Consider the following 19753-nt stretch of genomic DNA (forward strand, 5'->3'; position numbering starts at 1 on the left):
ATTTGTGGCTACTCAGCTCACACCTGGAGGGCCAGCTCTGACCATGGTGGAGACCATGGGGGAACCTGCCAGCATTTTGCCAATCCGTGTGGACTCCCAACCACCCAACCATGAGACACCTCCCTGACTCCTGGAGACTTGGAAATTGTTCTTAGAGAGAAACTAGAAAAATTCACACACAAAGGATGGGAGTAGGTATCTGTGGGAATTATTGGTCAAATGTGACCAAAGAAATTGGAATCATTTAAAAACTCAAGGTGACTCGTGAGGTGGTCACGCAGTAAGCTGGGTCCTAACCGTGCTGTTGAGAGAACGGCGGTGGAATCCCGGTGACTGTGCAGCCAGAAGCCCTGTAGGGAGAGAGGAGGTTGAGAAGCCAAGCTGGCTGTGCACCCCGGTGGAGGGAGGTGTCCTAGATGTCCCAAGGCTGCCCCCAGAGTCGGGCTAGGAGAAGGGGGTCCCTCTGTACCTGAGCCGGTGACGTTTCTGAAGATGGGCCACCACCTGCATTACATGTCTGCCCTCTGCACAGGGCCGGTGGTGTCCTCCCTTTCTCGGTTACACTTCTCACTGTGAATAGGTAACCTCTTACTCTGGGGGTGGAGACTACTGGAATGTAGCTCATGAGAGAGAGCCCCAGACCAGGAGCTGCAGTTCCCCCTCTCGGTTTCCTAGGGAAGCCTTCACAAAGCACCATCAACTTGGTGGCCTAAACAACAGTCATGTATTCTCTCCCAGTTCTGGAAGCCACAAGTCCAAAACCAAGCTGTCGGCAGGGCCATGCTGCCTCTGAAGACACTAGAGGAGGATCCTTTTTTCCTCTTCCAGCTTCTGGTGGCTCCAGTGTTCCCTGGCTTGTGGCCACATCACTCCAGTCTTTGTCTCCATCTTCACGTGGCCCCTTCTCCTATAAGTCTGGGTCTCAAACCTCCCTCTGCTTTTCTCATTAGGAACCTGTTGGTGGATTTAGAACCCACCCTAAATCCAAGATGATTTCATCTCATAAGCCTAAACTTAGTTATATCTGCAAAGATGCTTTCCCAAAATCAGGTCACATTCACAGGTTCTAGGGTTAGGTCTTGGGCATATCTTTTGGGGGTCACAGTTGAACGCACCACACCGATGCACATCAGGGTCCTGGGCCTGCCATGCGGTGCCAGCCTCTGGAAGGTGCAAACTTTCTCAGAGATAGCCAACCCCTGGGACTTCCTGGGGCAACTGACTCACCAAGGAATCCCGTGGCTGTCCCAACTTGCTCTTATTTTAAACCGATTTTGCTGACCAACTCAGTCCTGTCATTGCATTGGAAAAGCACCTGGGAGGGCCTAACTGACCCCAGCCGCCTCTCAACTTTGAGAACCACATCACCTAACAGACAGGTCCTACTTTAACAAACAGGGCTGGAACTTCTCCCTCCGTAGTTACCACCTCAGCAACTACCTACACAGAAGATTCCCATGAAGGTTGGGTGTGGAATCAAAAGAGGCCATGTTGAAGTCATTCATAAAAGCCACAATTTTCTCACCTTTTCCCCCAGGGGAACCATAAAGAGGCTTTGGCCTGACACTGCCAAATCTAGATTTACCTTCTGCTTTGGCCATCAGCCCTGACAGTGTAGGCTGGCACCGCAGGAAATAAGAAATACCATTCTGCTGATGTGTGGGAAGTGTTGAAGGGGTTGGCTGGAGCATAACTGTCTGGATCTCCTAGAAGGTCAGGTGAAAATTGGACTAAAATAAATGGTGGTGGAATTGGGAATGAGAGTCCTAAGATGTCTTTAATTGTGTAGTGTGGGTGAAATGGAATGTTGCCCAGGTCAGTTGAGATTCTTGATGGGTTACTAGGTCCTGTTTCATGGGGAAATAGTAACTGCATAATTACTAGGGCTGAGATGACAATAGGGGGATAAAGTAAAAATCAGACAATCTGGAGGGAGTGGCTTATTAGCTGACAGACCCTCAGATTCAGGCCAGGAAGCCGCTACTGTTGCACTTCAGAAGGATGTTTGTTCCCTGTTAGAACATTCCCTCTAACCACGGGGGCTGTCATTGTGAGTAATAAAATGATCCCACTATCTCATGTTCTAGAAAGGTAAAAGATCATAGGGTAGGCCTTGTCCTGCATGAATAAACTAGCACATACAAAAGATAGATGTGCCATTGGTCTGTAAATAGAAAATAATTTATCCATAATTTACATCTCAGGTTACAATGAAAAGGCAGCTACTGTGTCTGATGTGTAGGGTATGTCTAGGAGTAGTCCTGTTAGAATTTGTAAAATTTCTAAGAAAGAACCAAAATTTCATCATGGTGAGAGACAGGATAGGGCAAAAGTAGTTTTACAGTGAAACATGGTTTATTCTTTTTTTTTTTTAATACATTTTATTGATTTTTTACAGAGAGGAAGGAAGAGGGATAGAGAGTTAGAAACATCGATGAGAGAGAAACTTCGATAAGCCACCTCCTGCACACTCCCCACTGGGGATGTGCCCGCAACCAAGGTACATGCCCCTGACCGGAATCGAACCTGGGACCCTGGAGTCCGCAGGCCGACGCTCCACCTGCTGAGCCAAACCGGTCAGGGCAATTCTTGTAATATTATTTATTAATTATTGTATTATTTTCCATATGAACAATTGTAAACTTACTGTATTTGATGGGGTTGATAAATCCATGAATTGTTGATAATTTGATTAGTGGGTGAGATTTTCAGATGTTGGTCATTAATGGTCTCATAGTTGAAATGGAATGATGATTTTTCATGTCATTGGTCATGGTTATATTTTGTGTGAGAATAACGATTTGTGTTTAAGTATTGTTTCTGTGATAGTTTTGTAGGTTTTTCTTAAAACGTTCACCTATTTATGGCATTCTAGGGTTAATTGTAAGTGGTGGAATTGTTTGTGGTATTGCAATGAATTTTGGTGGATCTTTTTAGGTTTAATAGTTTTTAAGTTTACTTGGGGGGCGGGCGTGGGTTACACAATGGCTATGGCTACAGAGTGATATCCCAAGGTCTTAGTTTCTGCTATAACTGTCTTGAGGATGTTTCTTTTGGGATTGTTGGTGAAGGTTATAATAGTTTTATACATTTTGAAAATGATGAGGTAGAAAATGTGTTAAGTTTAATGGATTAGAGGGTTGAATAATTTATGGTCTAGAAATTCTGGTGGGTTTTTTCTTTTTGTTTATTTGTTTTGTTTGATTTTTAGTGAGGAAGCTATTGGCATCACTGCATTAAATAACTACAGGACTTGCCTAGTTTATTATTCTTTTATGGTTATATCATAACTGACTGGAAGTCAATTGTCCTATTTAATACTAGAAGAATAAGGTCATCTTTAATAGATAGAGACATATAGGAATAGTCAAAATACATCTACAAAATATCAGTATCAGGTGATAAACGATGGTTAGAGGTAAAGAGGAATCTTGGTTGATGGAGAAAGCAGACAATGAGAAAAGTGGAGCTGATTATTCTGTGCAATCTATGGAAGCTTGTGACTGTGGAGAATGTTGAGCCATAGACTTCATCTGAAATTGTAAATGATGTTTCATAACATTCTGAGGCTTGCAGTAACGGGGAACAAATTCCTGGAGAAAGCGTAATGAATAGGGCTTGAAGTAGCTGCGATTTCCTCCCATTACTGTGGTGAGCTCAGGTGCTGGAGACTCTGGAAGCTAACAGACTGCAGTATTAAGAAGGGGCATTTCCAGGAGGCAGAGAGGGTGAATGCCTAGTGTGGGTATTGGGGCTAGGCTTGAATGTAAAGAGCTCAGAGTAAACTGGGGAAAAAGAAGACTTCTGAAATAGTAAATAGGAGTATCCCATATCAGAGTCCTTGTTGGACAGTTAGTGTATGATGACCTTGACATGTGCTTTCTCAAATATGTTTCATCATCATTGGTATATGGTCAGTCCATTGGTTCATAATTAGGGCTATCATTTAACTCAACAATAGGGATGTTGAGTTAAAATGGAAACATGGGACCAAACCAGATGTCATGAGTAGGGCCCAGAGGGCTACTGCATGGACAGGTCCAGCTTCTGGAGTGGCTGCCAGTCCCAGGGAACAGCCCTGAAGAACATGTGCTGGCTCTATTAGTGCCTGGGAAGCCTGGAACAGACATGGGAAGGGCATGGCCACTTAGAGGGCAGGGCACGGAGGTTCAGACCTTAGACTCCAAAATCAGCATGGGTTTGAATCCCGGATCTACCATTGACCAAGTGTGTGATCTTGGGCAAGTTTCTTAGTCTCTCTGAGCTTCATCTGAAACGGGGGTTGTTGTGACAATTATAAAATTTCCAGGTAAACTGCTTAACATTTTACTCCTTAACTGGATCACATTGTTTGTTCAATAAGTGCTGGTTTGGGTTATTATTCAGAGGAAGCAAATTCACTAATCATACCCCTTTATCTGACCCCTCAAAGCTCAAGGTTAATGAACTGGAAACAGAATTGTGAAACAGTCACTTGAATTCCCGCCCCATGAATTCCTCCTCTTTCTGGCCTATTTGTCATTACAAATCCTTTTTTTTTTTTTTTGGTCACTTAGAGATACAAACTTTCTCTTGATGATCTAATTTCTGTAAAATGCAAGGTTGAATTCTAAATATAAGGAGCCAGGTGAAGGAAGTTACTAGAAAATGCTATGACTTGTCTCCTAAAAATAGTCTTGGTTATCTGGAAGAATGTCTGACTATTGCCTTCTCAGTCTGCAGCTCTCTCATTGTGTCCTCTGAACAGGAACTAATTTCATTCCAACAAAACCTGTGTGGCATGTGGAACATCTGATAACCTGCCTCTGCTCACCTCCCACATGCTCCTGTGGGACTCGACCTGGCCTGCTCCCTGGTCTTCTCCTAGGAGGACGAGATGTGATGTGTCCTGTTAAACCGTGTATGCTGGAAAGTTCCCTGGGTGCAGAGGATAAAGGGACTTGGAAGGAGGGAGGATGCAGGAGAAATTTCATGGGCATAGTGGACGTGGTTTGGAGAGCAGTTCCAAGGGAGGCACCAGCAGAAACAGGCTCCGAGGCCAGAGTGACAGTGCGAGTTTTTGTAAAGCACAGCAGGCTTATATTGGGGTTCAGCAAATGAGGCTTCACTGAACAATAATAATATCAAGTGCAGCTGAGGATTTGGATGGGAAAGACGGAGAGGAATGCACCTGGGAGGGTTTTGGTGGAGCCCAGGAAGCCGGTGAGAGGCTAGGGATCAGAGGGTGGAGACTCTGGAGTCCCTGCTTCGTGCTGGAGCCAGCCTAGGAGCAGGAAATGAGTCACCAGTGGCACCTGGGCCAGTGGGCAGGACACCTCTAAAGTGAGAGCCCTGGCTTTCACTGACAGGGATGCTTCAGTCAATAACTGTTTGCTGAGTGAGCCCATTGGTGAGTCATCTGAAAGGTTGGGCAAGCCCAGCTCTGGCAGGGCTCTGTCCACCAGGAGCCAAGATGTCTGCAGCTCAGTCATGGGCTTTTTGTGGCTTCTGTAATATTAGCCTGAACTTCTCCCTCCTTCATCTGTCTCCTAAGGAAACTGAGAGGATTATCTGGTTCATCTTTCCAAAGCTATTTGTAGACTCTCTACAGAATGCAGAGCTTACTATACTAGTGATACTGTATTTTGAATTCACATGTCTATTTTCTCTTGAAAACTTTGGGCAGCCTTATCAGTGATAGAGTGGATTTTCTTACAGTATAGCTTAACTTTCATTTATTTGTCTCCAAAGACATATAAGGTGAACTCTGCACGCAGGATCTTAATCAGAATCACTTACTCATTCACTGTGTTGTTAGTCGTTTTATTATTGAGTTGTGGGAGTTCTTGATATGTTCTAAGTATAAATCCTTTGTCATATTCCCAATATATAGCTTACCTATTATTTTTTTCAATGGTGCTTTTGATGAGTAGCACATTTTATAAAGTTCAATTTGTCAATTGGCTAGTGTTCTTTGTGTCTCATCTAAGTAATTTTTGCCTATTCTAAGGTTGAAAAGATATTCTCCTATGTATAATTCTATAAACTTTATAGTCTTGGCTTTTTCATTTAGGTGTATAATTCATAATTAAGTTGGGAGTATGGTATGAAGTAGCATCAAAATTTATTTTGTCTATGTGGACATCCAGTTGTTCAGCACCATTGGTTGAAAAAGCTTTCCTTTCCCCACTGAATTGCTTGGGCAGCTGTAGTGAATACAAATTGAGCATGTAATTTGGAATCTGTTTTTAGACTATATTTCATTCCATTACTGTATAAACATATCCTTCTGCCAATACCATGCTTTTCTTTCTTTTATTAGCATTTATTTTATGTTGAATTCACTCCCAGGCCTTTAGTTTTTTCTCCTGGGTTTCTCCTGGGTTATCTTTTTTTTTCCTGTGGAACCTCCTCTTCTGGTTTAGGAACCACCTGCTCTCTCTCAGGAAGGATCCTCTCAGTGTGGCAGGGAGAGCCCATGTGGGTCAATCCACCCAGGAGCTCTCTGTTCTGTGCCACATCTTGGGAGCTTTGCTCACCTGGATGCGCTCAATGATCAGAGAATCTACATCTAAACCCTTAAGTTCAGTATTGCTCTCTGCATTTTTAAGCATGTGCAGCAAAATTCTTTTTGGTCTACTGACCTTGTGTCCAGCCCCTCTGTTTGGTCTAGGCACAGCTACCATCTCCATCATTGTATGACAGAATGACACACTGCTTCTGTAACGTGACCTCCTTGTGGTATGCATACCCTTGATGGCCTGGGGATTTTCACTGTGTCCTTAAAGTGAACATGCAGATTTGAACCTCCTGATTTGCATGATTTTCTGGGATTTTCTGAGTCAAGTGAATAGAGAACCATTTTCAGAGGTCACCTCGGGCCATTTTTTGGGAAGAGACCATACTTTCTTAATTAATGTACTGTTGTAGTTATTCTTAAAACCTTGTTCAGAATTATTATTATTTTATAGTTTATGGCTAATTTACAGTAAATTTTTCAACTTGTTCAAAATTGTTTGGCTGTTCTAAGTCCTTTCTGCTTTTTTATAATTTTCAGAGTGAGCTTACAAATTTCTACAATGAAAGCTTTCCTGGATTTGCATGGGATTGCATTGAATCTATAGATCAATGTGGGGAGGAATGAAGTCATAACAATATTGCCTTTCAATCTATGGACATGACGTATGTTTCTATTTATTTGGATTTTCTTTAATTTCTCTCAGAAATATATGTATTTTTAAATGTAAAGGTCTTGAACATATTTGTTAAATTTATTTCTAAATATTTTATGTTTATATGCAATAGTAATGTGGCTTTATTAAATTTCATTTTCTGTTTATTGTTAAAATATAAAAATACATCTAATTTTTTTATATTAACTTTGTGTCTTACAACCTTACTAAATTCGCTTATTATTCCTAGCAACTTTTTGGGGGGATGGAGACTGAGATTCCTTGGGATTTTCTATGTATGCAATCATGTCAACTGTGAATAAAGAGATTTTTACTGCTTTCTTTACACTCTTACACCTTCCCTTATTGTACTGTCTAGGCCTTGCAGTACTATGTTGAAAAGAAGTGGTGTGAGTGTAAATCCTTATCTTATCCCCTGTTTTAGGGGAAAACATTGAATTTTGCATCATTAATATGGTTTTAGCCATAAGTTTTTCAAAGATGTCTTTTATTAGATTGCCATGGGCTGGACAGCATTCCCTCACTTCCATTCACATGTTGAAGCCCTAACTTCCAGGACCTCAGAATGTGACTGTATTTAGAGATTGGGTCTTTAAAGAGGTAATGAGGTTTCAAGAGTGGACCCTAATTCAATATGACTGGTGTTTTTACAAGAAGAGGAAATTACATCACAGGCATAGAGTGAACATCATGTGAGGACACACAGAGAAGATGGACTCTGTGAGCGAAGGAGAGAGGCCTTGGAAGAAACCAACCCTGCTGACACCTTCATCTTGGACTTCTGCCTCCAGCACTGCGAGATTAACGCTGTCCCTTAAGCTGCCCATCTGTGGTGCTTTGTTATGGTGGTCCTAGCAAGCTAATGCATAGATTGAGGAGTGACTCTCATTCCTAGTTTGCTCAGAGCATGTGTGTTTTTTTAAATTATAAACAGGTGTTGATTTTTGTCAATTTTTTTGGCTTCTACTAAAATGACATTCTTCTGTATTTTGTTAATGAGGTGAGTTGCATTCATTATTAAAATAAAACCCCAACCTTGCATTCCTGGGATAAACCCCAATTGTTCTTGATATGTTGTCCTTTTACATATTGCTGAGTTTGATTTGCTAATATTTTATTAAGGATTTTTGTATTTCTGTTTAGGAGGAATATTGGTCTGTATTTATTTATTTATGGTGATATTGTTATCTGGTTTTGATATCAGGGTGTATCATTCAAGGTTGAATCAGGGAAACACAACCAACAGGAGCTATATTAAGAAAACTAGACTGCCTAGTTCAAATCCAGGAATATGCGACTGTGGGGGCAGATGAGGCAAGTGTGAAATCCATAGGCTGCAAGAAGGGAGGCTGGAACTCCGGGCATGAGCTAAGGCTGCTTCCAATAGTGCGATTTCTGCTTCAAGGAAGCAAAAACTCTGCTCTTCAGGCCTTTCAACTTATTGAACCCGCTCACCCAGAGTATCTAACATTATCTCTCTTGCTTTAAGTGAACTGGTTCTGGACTTTGACCACATTTACAAAATGCCTGACCAGCAAACTTTGTGTAGCCAGACAAGTCAACACACCAAAAAGACCATCACAGTGTCATGCTGCTTCATTAAGTGAATTGAAAGCATTTCCTCTTTCTATATCTTTTTAAAAATATAACTCATAGCTCAGCTGGCATGGCTCAGTGGTTGAGCATCGACCTATGAACCAGGAGGTCATGGTTCAAGTCCTGGTCAGGCAGGGCACATGCCAGGGTTGCGGGCTCAATCCTCATTTCGGGGCATGCAGGAGGCAGCCGATCAATGATTCTCTCTCATCATTGATGTTTCTATTTCTCTCTTCCTCTCCATTCTTCTCTGATATCAATAAAATACTTTAAAAAATAATTCATATTCCATAAAATACATCATTTTTAAATGTACAATTTTGTGGTTTACTAAATATTTACACACAATTGTATAACATCACCACTAAGTGATTCCAGAACATTTTCCCCACCCCAACAAGAAAGTGTGCCTCCTCCATACTTCCTTCCCCACTGTGGGAGTGTTCCCTGCAGTGAAGGGATGATGGAAAAGTTCTGGGGTTGAGTGGTGGTGATGGCTACACAACAATGTGAATGGAGTTAATGCCACTGGATTATACTCTTAAAGTGGTAAGTTTTAGGGTATGTATATTTTACCACATTAAGAAAATAATAAATGCAATCAAAGATGATTTTATTCCTTATTTTATAGATGAAGGACACAAAGTACAGATATCAAGGAACTTGCTCAGAGTTGCTCTAGGGAGAGGCAAAATTAGAATCTGCACACAGAGTGAGTTCAACTTGATGTTTGTCTTTTTCCAAGACATTTACTGGGGCAGTGTTTTAATAGCATTAAGTTGTGGGAACAACTTAAGTGCCTGATGTGGTTCGGTTGTAGATAACCCAGTCAGTATGATGTGAAGCCATTAAACTTACATTTGTCAAGACTTTGTTAAGGCATGGTTGAATTATTTTCAATTTATTTATACATCATGTGGAAAATTGGCATACATAAAAATAAGTTTACAAAGACCACAGTTTTATGTTTTAAAATTTCACACATGTATAGTTTAAGTATGTTTAAGCATAAGTATAAGGGATTATATCCAAATCATAATGAGGCTATTTTGGGATTATAAAACTTGAAGTGATTTTTTTTTCATACTTTTCCTAGAGTTTCCGTATTAGTTACCTAATTACTGAATAACAAATTATCCCCAAACTTAGTAACTTAAAAATCACACAATATTTATTCTCTCGCGCAGTTTCTGGGAGAATCTGGGAGCAGCTTGACTGGATAGTTGTGGCTTGTGATGTCTCGTTATGATGAGTCAGGTGTTGGCATAGGCTGCAGTCATTTGGAGGTTTAACTAGGTTTGCAGGATCTGCTTCCAATGTGTCCCATTCACCTGGTCGGCAAGTGGGTTCCTCTCCACAATAATCCTTGAGTGTCTTTACAACATGGCAGCTGACTTCCCCTAGAGCACTGCTACCCCCCAGACCAAGGGGGGAGCTACGATGCCTTTGATGACCTCGCCTCAGATGTCACACACAGTCACTTCCACAATACTCTGTTAGACACACACATGAATCCTGATTCATGAGAGCGGACTACACAATGGATGGATTCCAGGAGGTGAGCATCACCGTGGAGGTTGGCTGCCAGAGTTTCAAACTTTCTAAATGAACTATGTGGGAACATGGAGTATGTGATTAGAGGGGTAGATTCTGGGGCCAGACTGCCTAGTCAAATCCTAGTTCATACACATATAATGGTTTCATCAAATATCAAAATGTATATAATCCTGAGTAGATACTTAACCAATATGTGTTACACCCTCTTCATTTATTAGTGAGAATGAAAATAGTAACCAGCTCACAGAAATATTGTGAGCATTCAATGAGCTGATATATGCGAGCATACCATCTGGTCCATAATAAGTGCTATATAAGCCTTAGCTACTATTATTTTTTAATTTTAAAGTCATAAAACTGATTAAATGGAATAATTATTTAACAGCTAGTGATATAGTATGAATCCAATCATATAAAAATGTATACATGTATTTTAAAAGTTCATTATTTTGTTAATGTCATTGGTCTCTGAGTCATGGTATTATAGGGTGTGACTTTTAATTTTTTCTTTTTCTTTCTATTTTTATGGTATTCGTGTTTTCGGTTGAGAGCCTTATTTGTATTACAATCAGAAAAATAATAAATTACTTTTTAAACACTCACTGTGTAACAGCAAATACTTACTTAACTGTTGCATTTGTTTACATCAACAAACATGGAGAGTAGCTACGTTGAAAGTGATCTAGTCAAAGTGTAAATACTAGTTCCCTTCATCTCAAACTTAAAAGGAAAACCTCAAAGCCAATATCAGGGGGGGGAAAGGCAAGCTTTATCTACTTTGGCTGCATTTTTTTCCCATCAAGGTGAGTGTGAGCAACCCTGAACTTGGGTATAGTGCCGCAAAGTTCAGCAAACATTCAGGATTCACAGCAGTGTGTGGAGTACTGTGGTAGGCACTGGAAGGAAATGAGGCTTGATGTTTATTGTGATATTTATTAGAAGAAAGGGATTTGATGCTGTGATGCTTGTGATTCTCTGTGCCCTTAATTTTCTGAATCAACCCTGAAGAAATTGTTTCACTTCCCCAAAGCTGCTTTCACACTGTAGCTAGCCGCCCACCACCCATTCAGCAAAGCCACACAGATGAACCAAGTTTAAAGAAGATCCCAGCTGCAAACCTGGTAGAAACTATGTGGCCCAAATGGTCTGCTCAGATCCCACCCAGCTCCTCAAACAAATGCTGATTCCAACAAATGTGGATTCCAGATAGGGGGTCATTCTCACATGTATGATTTCCCTTTTAATTTTTTTTATTGATTTTTGAGAAAGAGGAGAAGGGGGAGGAGGAGGAGGAGAAGGAGGAGGAGGAGGAGGAGGAGGAGGAGGAGGAGGAGGAGGAGAGAGAGAGAGAGAGAGAGAGAGAGAGAGAGAGAGAGAGAGAGAGAGAGAGAGAAAACTAACATCAATGTGAATGAGAAACATCAACTGGTTGTCTCTTGTACACACCCCAACCAGGGATCAACCTCCAACCTGGATATGTGCCCTGATGGGGAATTGAACCTGTAACCTTTTGGTGTATGAGATAATGCTCCAACCAACTGAGCCACCTCATCAGGCCAGGCCCTTTTTATTTTTGACTTTATAATTATCAGGAACAAGATTCCTCTTTATTTCTAAAACAAATCCAGTCAGTCAAATATCTACCTTTACTTTTTCTCTTAGAATTATGATAATTTTACAGAAAAATTCTAAATATGATACAGAGTTCCCATATGTCCTGCAGGCAATTTTTATTAATACTAGCATCTTTAATTGCCACAGTACATTTGTCAAAACTAAGAAATTAACATTAGTCCAATTACCATCAACTGAACTCCAGACATATTTGTGTGGTAGGCAGTTAGATAGACATAAGCAGAGTAGGAACTATACATAGGTCAGGTGCAGAGGGTCACCAGGGTGGAGAGCCCAGGTGCCTAGCAATGGGCAAAGCTACAAGCCCTTGCATGACCACTCCCTTAGGTATTAACCCCTGGAGATGATATCTAGACTTCAGCTGTATTTCAGCTCCAGGCCCAGAAAAACAGCAAAACCAGATGGAGCAACACCATGGCTGACATCAGGACCAGCTTTAATGACTAATAACTTCCTGCCTTGGCACTGACCAATCAGTGGAGACCACAACCCAAAGGAGATACACCTAGAAAGCTAACGAATATTCTATTGAAGTCCTCCCTTGAGACTTCCAGATAAAGGCCCTTAGGACAGAGGACCCAGAGAGGCTCTCTCTAAGGAGCACACACATGCCTTTTTCCACCCCTTTCCTCACTCCCTTGTCTCTCTCTTTCTCCCATGCTCGAAGGGCCCTTCTTTTGCCTCTTTAACTAATTTCCTGAGCCCATTCCTTCTACAGCTCACTTCCTCTACTTCTGTGACTTTCTAAATAAACTTTCTCTTATAGCTTGAGTCTTGGCTCTGAATTCCTTCCTAGCTAGAACTCAAGTACCAAGGTTGCTGAACAGAGGTCTGGTCTGACTCTACCAGCCTAATACTTGGTGCCATTTCACCACAACCAACTGCATTTCACCAATTTTTTCACTAATGTCCTTTTCCTGTTCCAGAATCTTATTTGGGATTCCACATTGTACTTAGTCATTATGTCTCCTTAGTCTTCTCCAGTCTTTGACAGTTTCTCAATCTTTTCTTGTTTATTGTGAACTTGACAGCTTTGAAGAGTGCTGGCCAGATATTTTGTCAAATGTTCCTTAATTTGGGTTTGTCTGATGTTTTCTTTGGTTAAACTATGGTATGTATTTGAAGAAGACCCAGAGGTATAGTGCCTGAGAGGAAATTTATTTTTTTATGACTTCTCAATATCTTTAATGCTAATGGATGAATTCTCAAGAGGAAAAGCTATTTCTTACAGAACAAATTTCAAGGAAAATATATCAAAGGTTAACTTTCTTATGTATCCTTTATTTCTCCTGTATGTTTCCACCCCATTATATTTGCTATCAGATATCTGAGTTTGTTCTCAACACTTTAAATCTGCACAGCAATAAATGGTCTTGGCTTTTTCTTTCAATGGTCTTGTCACACCCCATGCTGGGCTAGTTGCAGAGGGAGGGGCTGAAGTCACAAAGTGGTTAACATGAGTCCCTACTCTCAAACTCACTTTTAGTTGGAGAGGCAGGTTGTTGCAAAATGATCTAAACCAACTTGTTTTCATGGTCATCAGGTCCTTCTTGGTGGATGACAGTGGCTTCCAGTGATTAGAAATGCATGGAAGAATACAGATACCTCCTACCCAACCACCTCCCTACCAGGTGGTGTGTAATAATGACAGCAAGTCTTAGGCCACATTCTGAAATGTGAATGGACTTTTGTTTGCAAGCAAGTGCAAACACCATGCTCTCTGTTCTTTCGGACATTCCAATAAATACTTTGCATGAAAGTTTGACCAGAGGCAAATGTGACTGTGTTCTGACAACAGATCAACTCAATCACACCAAATGGTAAAGCCTCCAGTAAGTGAAAACCCAGAAATGACTGGGGTTTAGACCTCAGGTTTTTTCTATTCTATTCAAGAGAGGACAGACATGGCTGTATAAGTCTTTTGGCTCCATTGTACAAGTCTAGCTTGATCACTGCTCACTCTCTAAATGGAAGATGGCCTACATCCCTTACCCAAGGAACAAGCCTTCTGGAAGAGAATTAAATAAGGATGTTTGAAGTGGTGCAGCCCCCCTCTAGACTGGTGAGACTTGCCAGGGTTTTTAAAGTGTTCACTAATCACTCCTAATGTATGAGTTCCTCATTAAGATTATTTCAAATACTAACTAAAAGCTTCAGGTTGTGGATTAAAATTAATTTACACTGTTAGAAACAAAAATTGAAGTAATTATAAATAGTGTGATAAGAACAGGTAAAGGTATGTATGAGGCCCTCTGAGAGCCCATCTATGGAGCTGGGTTGGGTAAGGGTGGGGTTCACAGTAGGGGGGTTAGAGAAGCTTCCAGAGAAGGCGATCTTAACCAGAGCTCCGAAAAAATGACTGGATATTCACCTGGGAGGCCAAGGTGAGGAAGGGTTTCCAGGTGGAGGGAGGTGGCAGGAAAGGGCCCAGAGGCAGGAAGAGGCTTGGAATAGGCATGGCCATGGTGTGGGAATCACAGAGGAGAGGGTGGCAGTGATGGAGATGGGAAAGGTAAGGGAGTGCAAGTCTTAAAGTTCACCCCAGACTGAGAAGTGTGGATTTGATCCTACGGGTAACAGGAAACCACTAGAGGGTTTTATTTTTTTTTTTTTTTAATGCTCATCCTCCCACCCTCTCCCCTTTGGCACCTATCAGTTTGTGTTCTGTATCTATGGGTCTGTTTCTGGTTTTTTTGTTTGTTCATTTGTGTGCTTTTAAAAAATTCCACTTATGAGTAAAGTCATATGGCATTTGTCTTTCTGTCTGACTTATTTCACTTAGCATAATACTCTCTATGTTCACACATGCTATCACAAATGGTAGGATTTCCTTCTTTTTAATGTCTGTACAATATACCATTATGTATATGCATCACATCTTCTCTATCCAATCATGTATTGATGGACATCTAGGTTGTTTCCATATCTTGGCTATTGTAGATAATGCTTCAATGAACACGGGAGTGGAAATATCTTTTCAAATTGGTGTTTTTGCATTAGAAGATTTTAAGTAGGATGTAAACTACATGATCAGATTTCTATTTTCCAGTGATATCTCTAGCAGCACACAGAGGGAAGGTGGGAGGAAGAAGGAACTGGAATCAGAGTGGCCAGTTAGAAATTAGGGTAATGGTTTTGGCAAGAGACATGAACAACAGTGTTTGTGAGGGAGCTATAATAAAATTACCATATTGAACACTTACTCTGAGCCAGGTTCTATGCTAAGCAAATTCCATATATTAATTCATTTCATCCTCATAAACTTACAAGGTTGGTACTGTTATCATCTCCATTTTAAAAATAAAGAGAGGCCCAGATAAACTTGCCAATACCATATGCCCAATTATATTTGCATTTTATATAAACAAGGAGTATTTTCAGTATAAATATCTTATACTTTGCACATAATTTTTTCATATTTACTATAAATATACAATACGTTTTGGAATCTGGCACCCCTAGGCCTAGAAAGGTGAAGTGAGTTGCTCAAGGTGTCTTAGCCGCCAAGTTGCAGCGCTAGAATCGGAATGGGGCAGGCTGCTGAGAGCTGCGCTGGGCTCCATGGGGCCTCCACTGAGCCACCTGCACAGGTAAAGCAGGGTGGGGTCACCGCCCACCCGCGGGAACCTCGCCCAAGCAGTTGGAGTTAATCACCAGGGAGCCCTTCCTTTGCCCTTTTAATCTTCCTGTTCTCTGAAGGTCTGTTTCTTAGAAGAGGTTGCAAAGCTCCCCTAAGCCTTAAGTCTTCATGCTTAGGACAAAACCCTGCCCTGTGATTAAGTAACTGCCTCTCCCAACTTTCACTGCCTGGAGGGACCTGAAGGCATGTCAGGGTCCCATTTCCCTCAGCAATGAGCACTGTAATTAGGAGCTTACTCAACCTGATCTTCACTGCACTCACTGCTCTGCTTCCTGTTGCTACCAGCCTGGGATATAAAACATAATTAAACAGAAGCTTTAACAGATTTAATAAGCCTTCACCTGAGGCACAAAAGATAATTGTATTTTTAACATTGGAATGTTTCTCATATTTGGCAAATGAATCCCAGGTGTGGGCAGTACAATGTGGTCCAGGGTGGGATTACTACCCTTAAGAGTTTTGTGAAGAAGGCAGATATGAAAACCAGACCCAGAACAATTGGGATGTGGAGGGGGCTATGGGAGTCCAGAGCAGGGAGCTCGTGTGCCCTGGAGGAAGGTGGGATCATGAGGACCTGGCTCCTCAGACTTGCGCACGGGCATCCCTGACAGTGTGTTAGCAAAGTAGTACATGCCCTTCCCCCTGAGACCTACAGCATCAACCTGCATTTTAACAAGATCTAAAGATGACTCCTATGCACATTAAAATTTGAGAAGCATTATCTTGAAGAACACCTGAGATGACACATAAAATGGATCAGGAAGGATGAATAGTTCTCCAGGTGGGGTCTAAAGGGATGGCATTGGAGGGAGGAATAGCATAAGCAAAGGCATAGAGTTTTGAAGAGAAATGATAGTAGCCCTTTATCTATGGGATATGTTCCAAGACCCCAGTGGATGCCTGAAAACATATTTATACTGTTGTTGTTTTTTTCCTATGCATACACATCTTTTCACTTAAAGAGAGTACTTTATGGCTTCTCTTGGGCAAATCCGAATTGCCAGCATCACTACATCTTATAGTTTGGGGTCATTATTAAGTAAAATAAGGGTTCCTTGAACACAAGCACTGCAAAACCACAGCAAGATAGAGCAGGATAGTGTGAGAATTCATCACTTTATTCAGAACAAAGCACAATTTACAACTTAAGAATTGTTTCTTTCTGGAATTTTCCACTTAATATTTTTGGGTCAGAGTCAAACTCAGAAAGCAAAACCACAGATAAGGAAGGGACTCTTGTAGTTGGGAAACCACACAAAGCTTTGGTGTGATGGTACCTGGGGAGTGACTGATGGGTAGAGGACAGGAAAGGCTGGCAAAGACAGCCTTAGAGGGGCAAGATCAAGGCTACCTTGTGGAGAGGAGAAGCAGAGTTTGTCACCTCAGAATATGCCTTTTGGGGGGTATTGATTGTTTTAAGTTTGTTATTTTAAGAAACAAGAGTCAAGAAGAACCTTTGCCCTTTCTAACCATCTAAAAGAATTTAGATAGAGGACCTGCTCCAGTAAGGAAGCCATCTTCATAGATAACTATGTTTTAATATAAACGGTGTGATAAAAGGGAGGGACCTAGCAAGGCCCCTTTGATCAAAGTCCTCACTGTGTCCCACTGTTAAAGTTGGCTCAGGAAACATTTGTTTAGCAAACATTTGCTTTCCATCTCCATGTGAATTGCCTTCCTGCCCTTTGAAGTCCCAAACCACAACTGCGTGCCCCCCTCCCCCAATGTTCCCTTTCTCCTTAGCTAAGACCTTAACTGTCCCATTTGTCCTCTGGCCCCCTATCTTCTTATTGAACCCCTGTATATACATATGCAGTAAATTTGGTTATTTCTCCTGTAACCTGTCTCTTGATTAATTTGATTATTATTCCAGCCAGAAGAACTTAGGAGGGTAGAAGGAAAATTATTTTTTCTTCTCTACATTTTATTGCTTCATCAGAAGGGTTTGATTTTTTTTTTTTTCAAAGAAAAATTTTCAGCAGTTTGTGAGCCAAATACAGTCCCTGCTCTCTAGTACTTGTATCTTGTCACCTTAAAGATGCCTGAGAAAGTGGTACACCATGCAGAGGAGGAAGTGGAGACTTTTGTGTTCCAGGCAGAAATTGCTGAAGTCTGAAGACTTGGAAGACCTCTTGGCAGTCAAGCACTTCTCTGTAGAAGATCAGCTGGAATTCAGGGCATTGCTACTCATCCCCCATTGGGCTCCCTTTGACTTCTTTGAGAAGAAGAACAATAAAAACTCTATGTCCATCATCTATATATCTATATATAGAAAAGCCAAGCGACTGGAACTCCGGAACAACTGGAACAACCGTTTGCTTTGATGCGCACTGAGGCCCCAACCGTCCCCCCCACCCCCCAATCGAGGGTGGGGCCAGACAGCCAACCTCCCATGTCCCCTCCCCCTGGCTGGCCCTGCCCCAATCAGGGCGGGCCGGCTGGACCCCACCTGTGCATGAATTCATGCACCAGGCCTCTAGTGTGTTCATAATGGACAGCTGTGATGAGTTGATACCAGAGTACCTCAACTTCATCTGCAGTGTGATTGACTCTAAGGACCTGCCCCTGAACATCTCCTGAGAAATGCTCCAGCAAAGTAAAATCTTGAAGGTCATTTGTAAAAATATTGTTAAGAAGTGCCTTGAGCTCTGCTCTGTGCTGGCAGAAGACAAGGAGAACTATAAGAACTATAAGAAGGAGAACTATTCTATGAAGCATTCTCTAATAACCTAAAGCTTGGACTCCATGAGGACTTGACTAGTCGGGGATGCCTTTCTGAGCTTCTGCACTATCACACCTCCCAGTCTGGAGGTGAAATGACTTCTCTTTCAGAATATGTCTTTCATCTGAAGAAGACCCAGAAGTCCATCTATTATATCATTGGGGAGAGCAAGTTGCCAACTCTGGTTTTGTGGAGCGATTTGGAAATGGGGCTTTAGAGTAGTGTATATGAAGGAGCCTATCAATGAGTACTGTGTGCAGCAGCTCAAGGTGTTTGAATGATAAAGCTTGGTCTCAATTACCAAGGAGGGCCTGGCACTACCTGAGGATGAAGAGGAGAAAAAGAAAATGGAAGAGAGCAAGGCCAAGTTTGAGAACTTCTGCAAACTCATGAAAGCAATCTTGGATAAGAAGGTTGAGAAGGCGACAGTCTCCAATAGGCTTGTGTCTTCACCCTGCTGCATTGTGACTAGCACCTATGACTAGACAGCTAATATGGAGTGTATCATGAAAGCCCAGACACTTCGGGATAACTTTATAATGGGCTACAAGATGGCCAAAAAGTACCTGGAGATCAACCCTGACCAACCCATTGTGGAGACTCTGCACCAGAAGGTGGAGGCAGACAAGAATGACAAGGCTGTCAAGGGCCTTGTGGTGTTACTGTTTAAAACTGTGCTGCTCTCTTCTGACTTTTCACTTGAAGATCATCAGACCTACTCCAACTGCATCTACTGCTTGATCAAGCTAGGCCGAGGCACTGATGAAGAGGAAATGATAGCAGAAGTGTAGAGGGCCACCGGGGAGGCACCTAGGCATTTTCTTATAATTATTGTCAGCTGAACTCAGTGCATAGGCAGAGCCACGCCCTGAGAACATGCTTCCCCAATAAGGCTGGACATGTTAATCAGGCAGGGGCGGAACTAGATATGTAAATCTAGGCCTTTAAAATAAACCTGCTGTGTGGCTCAGCCCGCTTTGCCGCCTCTCCATCAGAGAGGATGGCGCCCACCTGGCCCCAGCTTAAAATCTATATCTGCATCTTGGTCTTTCTTTAATTTCTTAATCCCCAGATCCTCCACTCAGCAAATGGACTGTTTCCTTTTCCATGCTGGACATGGAAAAGAGAGAAACAGCCCCCCACACAGAAGAACCCAGTGCTGCTGTTCCTGATGAGATGCTCCCTTGAGGGTGATGAGGATGCCTCTTGCATGGAAGAAGTAGATTAAGAGTTTCTATTTGCAGACCTTGCATCCTCTATGTAGTGTCTTCATGGCTCTCCCAGCAGCCCTGCATGGCCCTGGTCCTCCTGGTTTCCCTTGACTGATGTTTAGTAGTTTTTTCTCTCCTGTCTTTGCCTAAGGCAGGTTACAATGGCCTCAAGCCTTCTCTTCTCATATTTGATATTAAGTTTGGATGTTCTGTATTGTGG

At 41.9% G+C, this 19753-nt stretch overlaps 1 pseudogene; it reads left to right on the forward strand.

Moving 5' to 3' along the window:
- Positions 1 to 3408: 3408 nt before the first annotated feature.
- Positions 3409 to 19550, forward strand: LOC118650556 (annotated as a pseudogene).
- Positions 19551 to 19753: the final 203 nt, after the last annotated feature.

Source organism: Myotis myotis, unplaced genomic scaffold (genome assembly GCF_014108235.1).
Source record: "Myotis myotis isolate mMyoMyo1 unplaced genomic scaffold, mMyoMyo1.p scaffold_m19_p_3, whole genome shotgun sequence".
Classification (NCBI taxonomy): Eukaryota; Metazoa; Chordata; class Mammalia; order Chiroptera; family Vespertilionidae; genus Myotis; species Myotis myotis.